Raw genomic sequence first — 17859 nt, forward strand, 5'->3', positions numbered from 1 at the left:
AAGATGAAAAGAGTTCTGGGGATGCATGGTGGTGATGGTTGCACATCAATGCACACGTACTTAATGCCGCTGAACTGGACACTTGAAAATGGTTAAAATGGCAAATTTTATGTTATACGTGTTTTATACCATAATTTAAATATATATATATATATACACACACACACACACACACACACACACACACACAGAAGCTTAGAAAAAGAATATCTCTATGTTCTTAGGATAGGGGAAATTTTCCTATTTAAAAATGAGAAAGCAAACATAGAGGAAATATTGCTATATGACAAAGTTAAAATCTTCTCTGTAACCAAAGATGCTATAAACACAGCCGGGACTCGACCTGGTGTTGCCGGCTGCAGCCTGCCCTCCATGGCCTGTCAGGGCTCTCCATCTCCGGAGGCCCCGGCAGGAACTGCGGGGGTAGGGGGATCCTGAAGCCAGGAGAGTTATTCCCCGATGCCTGTGGCAGGGTGGGCATGGGTGGGCTGTGTCTGAGACCACTGCTCCTGTCAGGGGCTTTCTCTGCCCGACCCTCCACCTCTCGATCCAGGAAGCCTCCAGCTCTTTTCCCCTTCAGGCTTAGGTGTCGCGATGGCTCCTGGTGTTGCCAGCCTGGGTACTGCACCGTCCTTTGCTGGTTTCCCTGCACCTTGGCAAATAGTCCCTTTATTAAACTCTCCTCAAATTGCCCATTTGAGGGTGCCAGTTCTTTCCTGCTGGTGCCCTCGCAGTTAAAAAAGGACAACACCGAGCCTGGAAGCATACCTTTGGCACATATAGCTGACAGAAAATACAGACAGTGAACTTCTACATGCAATAGAGAGATGGGCAAAGAGTGTAAGCCAGCAGTCCCCCAAAGAAGAAAGGAGGACAGCAACGAACATGTGAGGCCACCCGCCCGTGGTGGGCAGAATGGCCCCCAAAGATACCCACGTCCTACTCCCCAGACCCCGTGAATGTGTCCCCTTACATAATAAAAGAGACTTTACAGGTGTGACAAAGTTAAGGACTTAAAGGTGGGGAGAGGATCCCAGATTTTCCTGTGGGGCCCCATGTCCTCACAAGGTCCTTATGAGAGCGAGGCAGGAAGATCAGAGGAGAGAGACTGGATGATCCTGTGCTGCCGGCTTTGAACAAAGAAGAAGGGCCATGAGCCAAGGAATGCAGGTGTCTCTAGAAGTTGGAAAAGGGAAAAAAAAAAATGCCTTCTCCCCGAGAGCCTTCAGAAGGAGCACAGCCCTGCCAACACTTGATTTCAGCCCAGGAGACCCGCGTCAGATCGCTGATCTCCAGAACTGTAAGAGAACACCTTGGTGCCGCTTTAAGCCACTAAATTACGGTGATTTGTCACAGCAGTGACAGGAAACTAGTGCACCTTCACTAGAAATCTGAGAAACGCAAACCAAAACCACAATGCCACACCACTTCCCACCCGGCTTGGCAACCTGTGAGGATGCTGATGCTGAGAGCCCCAGGATCAAGGCTCTGCCCTGTTGGGACCCCGCAGGAGACGAGTTTTGGAGAACTCAACAACGTCACAGGAACTGGCCATGCTCACACCGTGACTCAGGAAGCCCATCTGGAGCCCCATATCCCAGTTCGGGGCTGGTCCTCAGAGATGGCCCCCGGGACCACTCTGGGTGTGGCCCCTCCCACTCTGCCTCTGGGCCGGCCTGTCACTGGCTTTAACCAATGGAAGGGACAGTCTGGGCATCTGCGTCCAGCCCTTAGGGAGGCCTGGCAGCTTCTGCTTTCATGCTTTTGGGATCCAGAGCCACCGTGTAAGGGGCGAGCTACCCTGCCAGAGAGGGGGAGAGGCCCGGCCATTCCTGCGTCCCCTGAGCCTATCGTGCTGGCCACGATCTGCCCACAGGAGACAATCTAAACGAGACCAGCAGAGAGATTGCGCAGCTGTGCCCAGTCCGCCCCAGAGGCAGGAAAATGATAACACAATTGTTTTAAGCACCACGTTCTGGGTGCCCCATTATGCAGCATCAGGTAAGAACACCTGGATGAGGATTGTTCTCAGGAGCACCGGGAGGTCCCTCCCCCCGGTGAAGCCCTGTAAGGACACAGGGTAGGCGGGCAGGTGAGTGACTTACAGAGCAACAGGCCCCTTCCTTCCTCAGCTGTAATGAATGAACAAGATCCACCCGTCTTACCACGGCAAACCTCAGGAGCCCACTGGGGCCATTCTGTGTGACTCTGTTTGTATGAAGCATCCAGAAGAGGAAATCTACAGAGACAGACAGCAGATGGGTGGCTGCCAGCGGGGGAGGGGAGCGACTGCTAATGGATGTGAGGTCCCCTCTGGGGGCGATGAAGATGTTTTGGAACTAGATAGAGGTGGAGTCTGCACAACACCGTGACTGCACTAAATACCACTCAGATGCACACTCTAAAATGGCTCATTTTGTGTTATGTGAATTTTACCTCAATAAAGAAAATTACAGGGAGCGGAAAAAGCGAGCTGCAGAAGCGTGTGTACAAAACCATGCCGTGTGTATGGAAAGTGCACCGATTATCTAAAATATGTTTACGGACGTGCACACACAGACACAGCGACAACATCACAACGCACGCAGGAGAGATGGAAAGTGACCTCGAAAGGTGTCTCTGGGGGTGGGGGAGGGTGAGTTTTGAGGGAGAACAAGGGGGCTCCAGCCATATCGAACATTTGTTTCATGTCTAAAAATCAAAAATAAATGTTGCTCTGCGTTGAATCTGGGTCATGGCCGCAGTCACGGTTGTGTTTTTCTCTGCACTCTTCCCTGCGTTTTAGATGCTTCATAATTTAACATGAAGGGCAGCGTGCCCTCGCCTGTCCACTCCGCCTCCCAATGAAGCAGAGAAGCCTCAGCACTTGGAGGCCCCTGTGGCCACAGCCACGCGGAGGACATCTCCGAGGGGCCCTCCTGATCCAGGAGGCGGGCACGGAGGAGCCCGCCCCTGAGAGCTGCCACATGGTCTCCAAGGCCGGGCCCCCCAGAGTACCACCTCACACGGGCTCCCCAAATGAACCTTCACAGCAACTCCCTGAAGAAGACGCCATTATAATTCCCATTTTGCAGATGGGGACAAGGAGGCGCTGGCGGTTACCTTACCCAACCAGGAAGAGGGAGAGCCGGGATCCCCCCAGGCAAGCGGGGTCCCGAGGCGGGCTTAACTGCGTTTACCCCTCTGCCTAACATCCTAGAAACGCCGTCCCAATCAAGCCCAGGTGATTGTGTGCTGGGCTGTGGGGGCTGGCACTTCCTTTCCAGAATAGGTACCACCCTCCCCAAACCCACTGCCCTTGTGTCTTGTTTCTACAAACTTCCAGCACTCCTGGATGAGCCAAAGGAAGAGGCAATAAGAGGTGAATCACCACACCATCGGGGCCCCGGATGGAGTCCTGGAGTTGGCTCCACAACCACCCTTGACATGGGCCCAGGTGGCTCCACGCCGTGAGCCCCAGGCCACCTGCACTCAGGTTATGTCGCATGCAGACATGGGTAAGGAGGAATCTCAGACCGCTTCTCTGAGCCTGGGCAGAGGCCACTAGCCGAGACCTGCACTGGGAGCTTCTGCGGCTGCAGCCTCTGCCCTGTGCAGATGAAGCACCCCGGGATCTGCCCAAGGGGAAGGGCTCCCGGGGTCAAGGCTCGGCTGCATGCTGGATGTTGGGTGGGCAGCAGGGATGAGAAGCTGGCGGGGAACAACATGAAACAAGACCCTCAGCTTGGGGAGTAGCTCAGGACACCTGCACAAGCTCAGAATGAAACGTGCAAGGCAGAAGCAGTCCCAATCTCCCCGGACCTCAGTCTTCCTCCTCTGGGAAATGGGGGTGGCACTGCCTGCCTCACCGAGTGTGTAAGGACTGAACAAGCTGGGGCCTGTAAAATGCCCAAGAACTCGGTGAACGTGGTTGGTAGCAATATTTCTAGATGTCACCATTACTGAGTCAAGAGAGGCTGCACTGGGCTCTCAACCAATTGCTGCCACTAACGTCAGTGTGGCGAGCCCCTGCCTTCCCCGGACTCGGTGTTCCCATCTGTGCAAGGGGTGGGTAGACAGCCTGGAGCCAGAGAAGCTGACATTCCCACCCAGAACCTGCCCTGAGGCCACGAGCCCTTTCCCCTTTCCTGGGCCGGCCAGGATCCCCGGGAAGCTGCTGCTCCTGGAGCCCCCGGAGCCCCTGTTCCTCTACCCCACCCCGCAGAACATCCCAGCTGGAAACAGATGCTCTTGTTGCATGGGGTGCATCTGCAGGGCAGCTCCTAGAGAGCTGGGTCCCAGAGCACGACTTTCGTTGTTCAGGAGAAAACAGAGGCAGCCCTGAGGGCCTGGGAGGAATGTCACAGGTCCCGGTCCTGGGGCCACTGCCCCGCAGACAGCCCAACAGCTGGCCCAGATTGGCGAAGCTCAGAGAGCCCAGCGAGGCAGGATTCCTGCAGCAGAGACTTCCAGATGCCAAGCCCGAGCTCATGCTGCCAGAAATTCTGCAGCAGAGGCAGGATTTGAACTCTGGGCTTGGGACGCTCAAGCCCAGCTCTCTCCCCTTTGGAAGGAAAGAATGCCACACACAGTCTCGGGGCCAGATGGCCCAGGACGACTACCTGCCTGACCACTTAGGAACCGTGTGCCAAGGACGAGTCATGGTCTCCCTGTGCCTCAGTTTCCTTATTTGTAAAAAGAATTGTTCCGTTTGTAAAAAAATTATTTTATTTGTAAAAAAAATAATAGTGGCACCTCCATCCTAGGGTTATGGTGAGGACTGTGGAGCTGGTAAAGTAAGGTGCATGTGACAGCGCCTGGACCCTGGGGCCAGACAGATGTCGGCTGTCACACGGTTGTGCCGTGAGGATTATTACCCACACGGCCCCCCGCCCCCACACGCCAGTCAATCTCGGATCTCCTCCGTGAGACCCGATTTCAACAATACAGCCTGGGTCTAAAGGCTTCTGGATGTCAGAAGTGTTTGCAATTGCCGTGACACATCTAGAAATAAATCATTTACAGAAGGAATCTTTTTTATTGCCTTTCATTCTTCCAGATATTGCACAGGCCACTTGAGAAGGAAAAGCAGCCGGCGGGTGTCAGCAAATAATTCCAGGAGTTATAAATAGTCTGGATGCCTGAGCAGGAAGGGCTGGGTGAGAAGTGTATCCCAGCCCTGCGTCCCACAGGGGACGCCCTGGGCCGAGAGCTGAGGGCCAGGGTCACCTACCACCAGCGGGCTGAGCCCGAATGCAACACTTTTCCCAGACCCCCGCTCATGGCTCCCGTCGCTGCAGCCCCCAGCTAGGAGCAGAGGCGGGAGCAGCACTCATAGAAGAAAAACGGTAAATAAGTGGGGTTTTCTGAAGCGCAGGAGTAGGAAGGGCACAGGGAAGTCACTGCGGGACTCATCCCTCGGGAATTCGGGTGTGCGGTGAGTGTGATGGGAGTGGAGACAACATTCTCCGAAGTTCTGGGCTTGTGAGAGGAGCCGTCACAGGGTGCTTCTCTCCTCTTTTTCGTGGAAGGATAAAGCGTTTTTCTTTACAGGCAAACTTTCTTTCCCCGCCCATAATTGGTTTGTCTTCGTGGAGAAATGGGTCCCCCCATCAATAAACAGATAAGCTTGGGAGCTCCTGAGACCCCTAGATCCTGTGTCACACGGCAAGGAGGGGCCAGTCTTAATTAAGCAAATAACTGCAGAGCGTACAACGTCAAGGGCGTGAAGGTGGGTGCAAAGCCCTGCCTTTCAGGGGCCAGCTCCCGGCTGGGAAACGTTTCCCTGTCCCATTACACTCAGTTCATTTGGAACCACTCAGGGTCAACCCCGTCCTGCCCACATCTCCTGGTGTCTGCGCCTCGTGGGGGGCTGGGTCTTGGCCCCCCGCTGGTCAGGCTGGAGGAGCTAGTGTGGAAGTCTCCATTAGGCAGAGACACAGAGAGGTCTTGGTCAGAGCAGTCTTCACGTGGAGCCCAGGTGGGTCTGCACAGGATGGCTTCACCCCATGCGACAGTCGTTTCTCAGAGACGTGGACAGAATAGGGAGGGCAATGTGGAGGGGGCATTTGGGGCAGGGCAGGAGTGTGGGTGAGTATGTGGGCTGTTCAGAGCCCGGACCCTGGATATTGGTTCAAATCTATGCTCCCCTACTTGTAGCTGTGTGGCCTTTGGGCCAGTGACTTCACCCCTCTTTGGTTTGATTTCTTCTCTGAAAATGGAGTTGACAGTGGCACGCAGCTGCTAAGGTGGTTGTGGGTGTCACCCACACGGTTCACATAGCAAGTGCTTGATAAAGGTAGCAGCCACCACTATGGAGGCCCGCCCTGGCCTCTTAGCAAGATGTCCCAACATCTAAACGGGGTTTTAGACAGCCCATTAGAGGGCTCATTGTGACTGCAGTTGGGGAAGGCAGACAGAAGGTGGTGGGAGTCTGTGGCAGGCACCTGGCATCTGCACAGAGGCCCGTGTCCTAGCCATGGCCCGGCAGTCTGGGGAAACAATCAGGGAGAGCCAGGACTCCAAGAGAACCATGGAGTTAGGGTGGGATTTATAGCATCCCTGAGTATCAGGGGTCCCCAGGACCCAAGGTGGGGGGATCAGTCAGAGGCACTGGAACGATCGCCCTATTGAGGGGGGACCTGGGCCCTCCCAGAACTGCCAATGCTGGAGCCGACAGCAAAGGCTTCCGGAACGGAGAGGTGCCACCCCCATCCCCAAACCAGGGCTGGTTCGCAGATCCACCCCCACCCTCTACCCCAAAACAGCCCTCCTCCGTGGCCGTGGTGGCTTCTGACAGTGCACAGCCCAGCTTTTTGTTTCAAGACGTCCAGAAACAGCCCCTGGCTGCCCGCAGGGTGCAGAGAACTCTGGTTATTTGGATGTAAGTGGATCTGGGACACACAGAGTTCAGAGCCTTGAAGACAGTCTCTGTTTAGGGCAGAGCAGGCCCTGCAGAAGAAGTCTCAAGCGGCATGTCCCACGGGACTTCTGAAGCTCAGGGGGCACACACCGCACCCTCGCTCAGATGGGTCTTCTCATTGCCACATACATAGAGACATGCACATGCAAGCAGGCAGGCGATGCACAAACAAGTGTGCACACACAGGGGAATCTACACAGAGACCCAGGCGCACACAGGCTTACAGCCACACACCCAGCCCAGACTCCCAGAACAGACCCTGGGAAGCATCTGGGTGAGGTTGTTTGGCCCTGAACCAGCAAAATGAATTCTCACCTGCCCCTCTTTGAAAATGCCAGAGCTCGCAGTGTGTGTGAGGGCACATGCCTTCCTTGATTAGAGGAGAAAATGTTGGGCTTCCTTGGAAGAGCCAGAGCCAGGTCTGAACATCTTCCCAAATCAGAGCTTGGTGCAGGAAGTTTCACTCATCTATCCAACCATCCAAAATCTACCACCTTCCCATCCGTCCATCCATCCACACACCCACACACTCATCCATCCACACACCCATCCATCCACTCATCCATCCATCGGTTCACCCATCCATTCATCCGTCTATTCATCCATCCACCCCGCCATCCACCCATCCGTCCATCCACCCACCCATCCACCCATCCATCCATTCATTCATCCATCTACCCACTCACCTACCCACCCATCCATCCACCCAGTTCAACAATCTAATTTGTTGCAATGGGGAAGACAATCAACTCAACAAATATTTCAGTGACCCCTCACTCTGGGGTGGGCCCTGGAACTGAAGTCATTAACGAGACCAAGATCCCTTACCCAAGCCCTCAGACGTCACCCAGCCTCTTTGTTTCCCCTTCACTTAAATATTCCGGAGCCTGGAGAAGGACAGGCTGCAGTTTCATTAGGTCTGCTGATTTCGGCATCTGCGAAATTCAACAAGAGTCGATAAAGAAATGGGATTCCTTTCACATAAATATGATTTACACGTCTCAGGGACCCCATCTGTGCTGCAAAACTCCTTCTTCACCCAGGTTGTAGGATGGGGCGCACGTGCAGCCCCTATTCCCAGAGGAGAAACATTTTTATAACTTCCGGAAATGAGACGGAGCTGTCAAAAGCTCATGAACTCAGCTAGTAAATTGTGAAACATAAGTCTCAGTTCTGTTCGGTGCCACAGAAAACATGACAGCTGTTATCAATTAGGGTGGTTTCTGCCTCAAGTCACGGCTGACTCCAATTCAGACGGGTTTCCTGCCGGTTAGCCAGGAGCAGGGAGGGCTGTGGGGGGCAACGTGAGTGCCTTGGGAGCTGGGGTCCTGGAAGACCCTCACTCTCCTGCCCTCAGAGCTGGTGGCAAGATGGCAGCAGTCATTCTGGTTCACACTCAGGCCCAACAATGCCCAAGGAAGAAGAGGAAGCATCTCTTCTTAGGGTACTGTGGGAGGTGGGGGTGGGGGGTGGGAATTTCCCAGAGGCCCCCAGCAGAACTGGGTCACGTGACTGTCCAGAACCAATCACATACTGGTAGGATGTTGGGATTGGGATGACTCGCTTCATGGAGGGAAGAATGAGTTTAGGGTCACCATTACAGATAGTTCGGAGAAATCTATTGCTACCCCATCCCAATGATCTGTGTGCTACACTCCACATTTTAATTGCCCCATGTGGTTTTCATTTTGTCCAGCACCCCTCCCCATCTTTCAATAACAAAGCCCTTTCTTTTCTTATAGGAGAAGCATTCAATGTGCCTTGAGGGGGCTGATCCCTGGCAGCCACAGAACAATGTCCACGACCCAGGCCCAGCCTTTCAAACTTCCTGGAAATTTTCTATATGGACCCTTGGGAGGTGTCTCCTCTTTAGCTGTGATCATAAACTGTAACAAAAACACAGCTTTCAGGCCTTCTTGTCTCCTCTGTGCAGAAAGCCAAGACAGAGGCAAGCAAGGGGATGGAAAAAGGGAGAAACTGAGGCCCAGTGACACAGGTTGAGCTCCTGGATTCAGCTGTTCCTGAAGCCAGAGCTGCACATGGGCTTCCCAGTTTTGGAAGCCATTCTTTGTTTAAACTAGTCTGAGTTGTTTACAATAGTCTGTCTGATACACTGTGGCTATGCTTACCCAGTCAATAAACATTTGTTGAGTGCCTGTTGTATGCCAAGGTCCATGCTAGGCACTGAAACAGAGAAATGAGTGAGACCCACTTTGCCCCGTGCAAACAATTACATCCGTTTCCTCTCTCAAGTGGGGAAGCTAATAGCTCTGGCATCTGCTCTGTGCCAACAATTATTCTGACACTTTTCATACATTTTTCTCAGTTATTTCTTACAGTGCCGCCGCTGGACAGCCCCAGCCCCTTGGAGCCTGCGGTCCAGCGGGCTGGAACGGCAGACGTGTAGACCAGCAGCGGGAAAGCCTCACCATTGTAAGCAGCAATCACACCATCTCTGCAGGGTGGCCAGTGGGAAGGTCTCAGATGAGAGACCAGTGTTGACGGACGGCCAGGAGGTGCCCACGCTGTCAGAGAAGTGAGCATCTAAAGAAGGCAAAGAAAAAGCGGAACCGAACGTGGAAATTAGTGTCAAAGGAAGAATTAAGCTGCATAAAACCCACGATCAATATACAAAATTACAAAAGCGGCTGGTCTCCTCTACACACATCGATGCCTGCGTGTGAAGCTCGCACTGTTGTTAGTGTCGTCCAGCCGATTCCCACTCCTGGCGAGCAGAGCCCTGCCCAGTCTTTTTGTGCCATCCAGCACTGTATCAGACAATGCTCCACTGCCATTCATAGCGTTTTCATGGCCAGTTTTTTCGAAAGTGGGTGGCCAGGTCCTTCTTCCTAGCCTGTCTTGACCTGAAAGCACCACTGACCCGCCCACCACGGGGGACCCTGCTGGCACCTGAAATCCTGGTGGCGTAACTTTCAGCATCACAGCCACATGCAGCCACCACAGAATGACAACCAACAGACGGGTGGGGTGGTCCCCTGAGCGGGAGATGAACCCCGGCCGCGGTGGTGAGAGCACTGAGCCTTAGCCACTACACCACCATGGCTGCCGAGGCGCACCCGTACAGAGAATAAAGATCGAAAGGAGGCACGCTAAAGCATCAACTGCGCTTCTCTCCGGTGGCTGGAACGGCAGACCATCCTTATGTCTTTTTTTATACTGTTTGTATGTCCCAAATTTTCAATGGTAGAACGAGTTATTTTTAAAAATAAATAAACAAAGCAGCACAGGGCCCATCTTGGGCAACTCCTGAGACCCTCTCGGGTCACTTCTTGTTCTGGCCACAGCTGTGGTCATGAGCCCCCAGGCCTCAGCTCTCCTGCATTGGGGCCACCTGAAGGTGCCTTACCTCGGGAGCCCCCCAGCCTCTCTTCCTGCCCGCCCCGCCCCCCCCCCCGGCCTTCCTCCCGGGAAACCCACTCGGCATCATGTGTGTCAACCCAGAGTGCTAGGCAGTTCGCACCCTGTGGGTGACCTCTGACCCCTGCAGCACTTGCTCCCCCTTCCTTGGAGACACATGATCCTAAGACCTCGCCACAGCTTCCCAGAGGACTCCATGGGCCTGAGCAGCTGGCACCTGCAGGCAGTGTCCCCACCTCCCGTTTCACCCCCAACCCCACTCACAGCCCTGGGCCACTTCCCAAAGGAATCCGTGACCCCAAGCTCTGTCTCAGCCTCGGCCTTGGGGGCTCTGCCCAGGCACGGACCCCACAACCTGGTCCTATGCGGTGTCACCAAAGCTTCTCTGCCAGGCTTGCCCCACCCATCCCTGGCCCCTGGAAGGAGCCCTGAGCATTTCTCCCCTTCAGCTGCAGGCATTCATTCAGCAGAGAAGGGGCGTCCCCACCCTCCTGGCAAGTCGTCTTGCGTCTGCAGTTGGCTGTTCTGCCCCAACCTACGCCAAGCTGGGGGGGACAGGTGAACGAGGCCCCTGGATGAACCGGCCAACTCCACCCAAAGGGAAGCGTCAGTTGATCCATCAAAGAGGGTGGGAACATCCAGAGCACAGGCCTGGGGGCGGAGGGCTGCGCCGGGCCTGCCTCGGCCCATTGGCGCCATTCTGGGACCGCTGGCCTGGGGCCTTCAGGTGAGGGAAGGTGAAGGGGGAGACGAGGTGACAGCCCTCAGACCTGGGCCAGGGCAGGGGCTGCAGCATCCTGACGAAGAGCTAGGGCGTTTTCTTACAGGTAGCAGGAGCTCCAGACAGGCCTGGAGGAGCTGGAGGCAGGAGGCAGGGGTGCCGGTGGAGTTGGAAGAATCCAGAGGATTCTCCAGATGGGGGCCAGGTGCTGGGCTCAGTGCTGTGGCAGCTTTAGGTCACGGGGATCTGCGTTTTCCAAGAACGCCGATGCCATAAACACTCTCGCTGCTAAAACTGTTGTCCACGCGTCGTCGAATGGTCCCCTGCGACGCCAAAGGCCCGGGGGGCTCACGTGGGGCCTCGGGGCCACAATGAAAACCACAGTCCCCTCCAGCGAGCTGCCCGGGACACACGCGTGGTGACGGGCTTCGTCGGGTGTGCCGGTTGCTTAGGCTCAGATGAATGCTCACGGCTCAGAGGGGGCGCACACAGGGTAGGGATGCAGCGGAGCTGCCCGGGGTGTGGTTGCAGCCTTGCCAGGTGCGGCAGGGGGCAAGCCAGGCCACTGCTGAGTCAGCGCTGGGCTGGGGCTCCTGTGCCTTCCCGCCCCTGTGGATGTGCAACCTGGGGTCACCCCACCCACCCCAGGCTTAGCTGCCTCTACTGTAAAAGGGGGACAACGATCCCAATAAAAGTCTCTGTGCTTAGAGATGGGGACACAAAGGGACATAGCTCTCGTTAAAAACAGCCGGGTGGATATCTTCTTCCAGCTATGGTCAGCAGGGTCGTCTACAGGACGTGACTGAGGGTCCCTGGGGCAACTTAGCTGCTGCCTCCACCACAGCCCTCAGCCAAAATCCCTTGCCAGCACTAATACAGAATAGTTGACTGGGCGTTTGTCTTTTTTCTTTTTCTTTTCTTTCTTCTTTCCTTCCTTCCTTCTTCCCTCCCTCTCCCATTCCCTCCCTCCTTTCCTTCCTTTCTTCCTTCTCTTTCTCTCTCCTTCCTTCTCTCCCTCTCTCTTCCTCTCTCTTTCTTTTGTTACTCTTTCAACGTCAGTTGCAGAAGGTTGACTTCATCCACCGCCCCCGTTCACAGTGCGTGGTCGTTGCTGGTCTGTGCGCAGCCCTCGGCTTGTTGTTTGAGGGGCTCTCCTGTCCGCCCCACCCAGAGGCCCGCTGGCCCTGCATCCACAGAGCACCATTTTGACTGCCTGTGCTCAGACACACTGGTCTGCACGTTCCGTCTGCATGCCGTCTCAATTTACATAAACAGCGCTGTGTGGTAGCTCACATCCTTTCTCTTACTTTTTCTGTTCGGGTCAGTGTTTCTAAGATCCATCTGTGTTGCTGTGTCCATTTGGTTCTAGCTGCTGCTCAGTTTCCATGGGGCATGTCTTACCCCCCCTACCCTGCCCCTACCAACCCCTCTGAGATGGACATCCTGGTCTATGCCCCTGGCGGGGTGGCTCAGAACCCCACTGGGGTATGTCCAGAAGTGGAATGCTGCACACAGGGCAGGCACATGGATCATTTGCCCGTCGTCTCTACGGAATGGCCACACCAGTCTGCATGCCCACGAGGAGGCTGGCGCAGTCCTGTATCTCCCATCCCCACCAATGCAGGCCTCCCTTTTGCAAATGTGATGTGTGCAATTATGACTAAAGGCATGCTCATACCAGCTCACATTTACTGAGAGCTTACTGTGTGCCAGACATGGCATCATCTCATTTAATTGCACAACACCCCTAGGAGGCAGGCACTTTCATATCCTCATTTTAGAGTCGAGGAAATTAAGGTTGGAAAGGTTAAGGGCTTATCTAGAGCTTCCAACCCATCTCTCCCCATACTCCCAGGTTCCCAAGCCAGAGAAAATGAGGGCCTGGGAGGAGAAATGAGTTGCCCAAGGCCATTGGGTGAGCCGATCCCACAGCTGGGACAGCATCCAGTGGCTGCCTGCTTGCTGCCCCGGGCCATTTCCCTGTCTCTCCGAGAACATCTGGGAAGGGGGGAGGGCAGATTGCAAAGCCAAGAGGGGGGCAGTGCTTGACCCAGAGCAGTGGGGCACTGAAGCGGGGCTGCAGGCACTGTGGCAGGCTCCTAGCTGCCCCCAGTGACCCCCCCAAAAGCAGTCACCAGCACCCCACACCCTCTTCCAGCTCCAAGGTAAAGAGAAGTCACCCACTCCCCGAGCAAACCACTTTATTCATGCAAATAACTATATCCTTCCTCCTCTTTCAAGGGAGAAGATTCTAGCAGCTCTGGGAATTACCTTGTGTGTGTGGGAATTAGCCTGATACTTTTCATGCGTTTTCTCAGCAGCACGGGCATTATTAGCCCCAGTTTACAGATGAGGCTGCAGAGACTCAAAGTGTGTGTGTGTTGGGGCGGGGAGGGGTTGTTGCCCAAGGTCACACAGGATGGGGACCAAGAACCTGGGAGGGTGGAGGGTGGGTCCCCGGAGCCCCTGGAAGCAAGTCAGCTCACCTTCTCTTGAGGACCAAACAGTGGCTAGAGGACACATCACAGCCTGGAGAGAAAGCACTTTGCACCTGAGACCATCTGGCTGTTGGGGGTCAGGTGGGAGGCAGTGACTGCTCCAAGGAAGGAGGTCAGCCCCCCGGTCAGCTCCATCAAGGGGCTACATCAGGAGACAGAGGCCAGACCCCCACATAGGCTGCCAGGCCTCCTTCAAATCCTCCACCCCTCAGAAAACCCAGTACACCAATATCCCAATATAATATGGATGCCAGTATTCCAGCATCCAGACAGTAGCCCCAGCTGCCTTCCCCGAGAGAGGACCAAACAGTTCCATGGGTAGCTTTTCCCCATCTGGGACTCGAAGGACAAAACCAGTTTGGGCTGGGGGTCTGTGAAAGAGAGCCTGAAGCCAAGGCTCTCAGTTCATCCCTGGGATGGACCCCTGGGCACGGGGATGCGAAGAGAGGCCCCCGGCACCTGCGCAGGCTGTGCAGGGTGCTATGCAATGTGGCCTCACCACAGGCACTGGGAGGTCAGGGTCTCAGTTTCCCCACGTGTAAAGTGGGGTCCCCTTACCCTCTCCAGGGTGGTGATCAGGGTGAGGTAAAATCACGCGCATTGATGCAGCCGGCCCAGAGGGGTTCGGTGCTGGCGTCAGCAACATGGGCTGAGCACCTCCCGGGCCAGGCCCTGTGCTCCCTGCTGGGGATACAGGGGTGACAAGGCCGCCACAACGCCCGCCCTCACCGAGCTCAGGCCCACGGAGAAGACAGACGGAATCGGAGCACCTGTGGCTCCGTGCAGCAGGCGCTGCAACAGGGAAGACCCGCCACACAGGGTCGGGAGAGCGCCCCCCAGTGCAAGCCGACAGGGACGACGGGAAAGTGTTGGCCAGCTGCCTTGGTGCGGAGCACTGTGCAGAGGGAAGAGGGTGTGCAAAGGCAGGGCAGGAGAGAGGACACTGTCTGAGGAACGGAAACATGTCCGCAGCCGAGAGGTCACGGGAAAGGTGGAGGTGGGACTCCGTGCAATGCGCTGGGGCTCCATGCAGGCATGCGACACGCTGTCCCCAGGCCCGTTCCAGGAGGGACTTCCCACCCTCCCACAGGTGAGGTGGTCAGCAGGGGCCTCCAGCCACCACCGCTCCTCTGCCCACCCACCCAGGCCACATGGCCCGGGAAGCCCGCACCCAGGGCCGGCGCGAGGACGTAGGAGAGCCTCTGTCTGCTTGGCTCCTGCCTCTGTCAAAACCCACTTCTTCCCCCTCCTTTTCACAGGTGTCGACCCTGATGACCACCTTGCCCCCCAAATCCGTCTCAGCACCTACCTCCAGACAAGCCAACCCGAGACATTTGGCATGGGGCATGACCCAAGAAGGCAGGGAGGTAGGTTATTCGGCACTGGGCCCCACGGCCGGCACTGAGGCCCCCCAGAGGGTAGCAGGAGCACAGTGGTACAGGTGTGACAGCCATCACCAGGAAGAGCCCAGGGGGTGGGGGGGAGGGAAGCTCCGACAGGTGTCACCAAGCACGCGGTGGAGACACGTGGAGGACACAGGAGACATGAGGGTATCGGGAATGGTGGCTGTTGCTAAGCACCGCGGTGCTCTCCGGAAAGGTGACAACAGCTGCTGGTGAGTAACAGCGATGGAACGCCCGTGTGAAACCCAGAAGGCCTCCCTGAGGCTCTCACCTCCCACAAGCAGGACAGAGAAGGCCGCAGACCCGGCCCAGGACCCAGTAGACTGAGCGGCCAAAGTTCATGGAAGAGTAAACGCCCGACTGAGGGGGGCCGTTCTCCCAAAGCTAGGACAACAGGGACCCTGAAGGCTCTCCCTCCCCAGTGACTCTGAACCCCCCCCGAGCCTGTGGAGATAGACCCCCCCCTTCCAACAAGAGCTTACAGCTGTGACACTGCAAAGGGAAACAACGCAGAGGGCTGCCCCGCTCAGGGCAACTCATGCCCCCTTGGGATCTGCCCACCCTCCCCGCTGGCCGGTAGGCTTCTGGCTAGGATTCAGGACACGTTGGACCAGATAAGGGACCACAAAGCCACGGGGTCCTCAGACCCACCCAGAATTGATTTCTTTGTTCCCAAATGGATAGTTGGAATTGGTATACTTAGCAACTGGTGCACACCCCACACTGGGGCCTTGGTGCATAGGGTAAGAGCTATGGGAGTGGGGAAGGCCGATCAAAGCCTTTGAAACTAACCCCTCCTTGGCCAACATAATAAATCAGAAACAATATCCCTTCCCAGGAGAGGGGATGACAGAGATTAGTGCCACCTTTAAGGAGATGGAGGATGCAGGTGTTGGTCCGCATCAAGTCTCTGGTTAATTCTTCAACTGGCCTGTGCAGAAACCTAAAGGATCCTGGGGAAGACAGAAACGACCACATGCCCGGATGGCATGGCTGTGCCAGGGGTGGTGTCTTTGCTAGAGCAGATTAACATGGCCTCAGGTACGTGGTATGCAGCCACTGACTTGACACATGTGTTCTTTTCTATCCCAGGCAAAAAGGGGAGTCGGAAATAGTGTCCATTCGTGCGGAATGAACAACACACGCCTAGTTCCCCCGGGGCCGTGCTAACTCGCCTGTCCTGACATTATACAGACCCAAGAGTCTGGACTACCTTGTCCCAGAAAATCATAGTGATCAATTTCATCAATGGCACCATGTTGATTGAGCCAGATAAGTGAAAGGGAATCGGACCACTACAGGCCTCGGGAAGATCCGGCTGCTCCAGAGGGGGGAGGTAAATCCCGTGACATCTCAGGGCCTGCCGTAGCCTTAGCCTTTTTAGGATGCAGCGGTCAGGGGCATGCAGGGCCATCCGCCCAAGGTAAAAGACAAGTTGTTGCCCCTCGCCCCTCATCCGTGGAGAAGGTAGCACAGTGTCTGATGGTTCTGGTTCTAGAGGCACAGACTCCACCCTGAGCGGGGACAGCCCACATCCTGGACTCAGCAAAAGGCTGCCAGCTGTGAGCAGGGGCCAGACCAGGAACAGGCTGTGCTGTACCTCCCAGCCGGGCAGCCTCCTGGCCCATAGGATCCAGCAGCCTCACCGGGGTGGAGGTATCGGTGGCAGGAAAAGATGTCATTGGAGTTTGCCGCTTGCTGAGCTGGACATTCACAACACAGGGCCCTGGACTTCTAGAGCAAGGCCATGCCACCTGCAACAGAGAATCACACTTTTTGAAAAACAACTCCTGGAATGCCCTTTGGTCCTACTAGAGACAGGACGCCTGACCATGTTATACCGAGTGGCCGTTACACCATGTCACACCACGCACCATCAGCCCCTTATCCTGAGTTCTATCAGACCCAACAAGTCCAGATTTAATGGGCCAAGTGGCAATTCAGCGTCATATGGAAATGGTGTATCCAGGATCAGACACCGAGGAACAGAGGGCGCGAACTGTAGGAGCGGGTTCCCACCTCCCCATGGCACCCAGCAGTGTCATCTCAGCACCCCTCCCTCTGCCCAGGCCCATGCCCACGTGGAGAAGGAAATGCCTGAATGGAGTTTACGAATGGGTCAGCTCAACATGTGAATGCAAGCCAGAAATAGATGACAGCTGCACCACCCCCCCGCGCCAGGCGGCCTCGCAATCAGCAGAGCTACAGGCGGTCACCTACTTTGCGTGGGAAGAGAAGCAGCCAGAGGTTGGAACACAGATGGACTCAGGAGTGGTGATGAGCGGCCTGGACAGTTGGTTAGGATCCTGAAGGAAAAAAAATTGGTAAATGAGGGGCAAGGAATTCTGAGGCAGAGACATCATGTACATGTGGGAGCAGGAACAAAGGATGACGCCAGCAAACAGCCACCCTAAGAGAGGCCCTAAATCACCAACGAGACCCATACCACTAGAAGCTGCTGGCCCGACAGTGTTGGAACTGTCTGCTAAGGGCGCCTCTGTAGCTCCAGCTCGGGGCCAGGCCTCTGGAAGGATGGGGACGTCCTGCAGGATGCAGCATATACACGGTATCCGCCTTTATGTGCCTCTGTGTCTCCAGCAGGTAAACAAATGCAGGGGTCCAGGAGCCAAGGGACAGAAGCAGGGGACCCCCAGCGATCCACCAGGACTTTGCACTTCCCGTTCCCCCACCGTGGGGCTCCACGCGGCTAGAGACCCTCACTCCCCAAAAGGACACCCTTTCACCAGGGGACACACAAAGGGTCCCAATGAGTTATATTGCTGCCCCCTGGGCAGTTGGGCATCTCAGGTTTATGAGCCTCCAGGTAAGAAGAATGACCTGTGAGGCAGGAGCGACCCACTGATCACAGGAAGAAGTAGGCCCCCGGGTCACAATGGGGGTAGGAAAGAACACGTGTGTGACCAGGTGCCGCTTGGTGCCTCCTTGGCCAATTGTGAC

The 17859-nt window shown here is 55.6% G+C and overlaps 1 long non-coding RNA gene across 3 annotated transcripts; it reads right to left on the minus strand.

Moving 5' to 3' along the window:
• Positions 1 to 4997: 4997 nt before the first annotated feature.
• On the minus strand, positions 4998 to 17778 carry LOC102150920 (uncharacterized). 3 transcript variants are annotated; one of them, XR_002803691.2, is made up of 7 exons: positions 17348 to 17778; positions 17122 to 17207; positions 16502 to 16655; positions 15768 to 15854; positions 9331 to 9445; positions 9031 to 9085; positions 4998 to 7836 (listed from the first exon to the last, which is right to left on the minus strand). It is a non-coding gene; the product is annotated as an uncharacterized lncRNA (long non-coding RNA). The 3 variants fall into 3 exon arrangements; XR_002803689.2 differs by lacking the exons at positions 4998 to 7836; positions 9031 to 9085 and having other exon boundaries at positions 9214 to 9445; XR_002803690.2 differs by lacking the exons at positions 4998 to 7836; positions 9031 to 9085; positions 15768 to 15854 and having other exon boundaries at positions 9114 to 9445.
• Between the last annotated feature and the right edge of the window lie 81 nt (positions 17779 to 17859).

The sequence above is a fragment of the Equus caballus genome, chromosome 24 (assembly GCF_041296265.1).
Source record: "Equus caballus isolate H_3958 breed thoroughbred chromosome 24, TB-T2T, whole genome shotgun sequence".
NCBI lineage: Eukaryota > Metazoa > Chordata > Mammalia > Perissodactyla > Equidae > Equus > Equus caballus.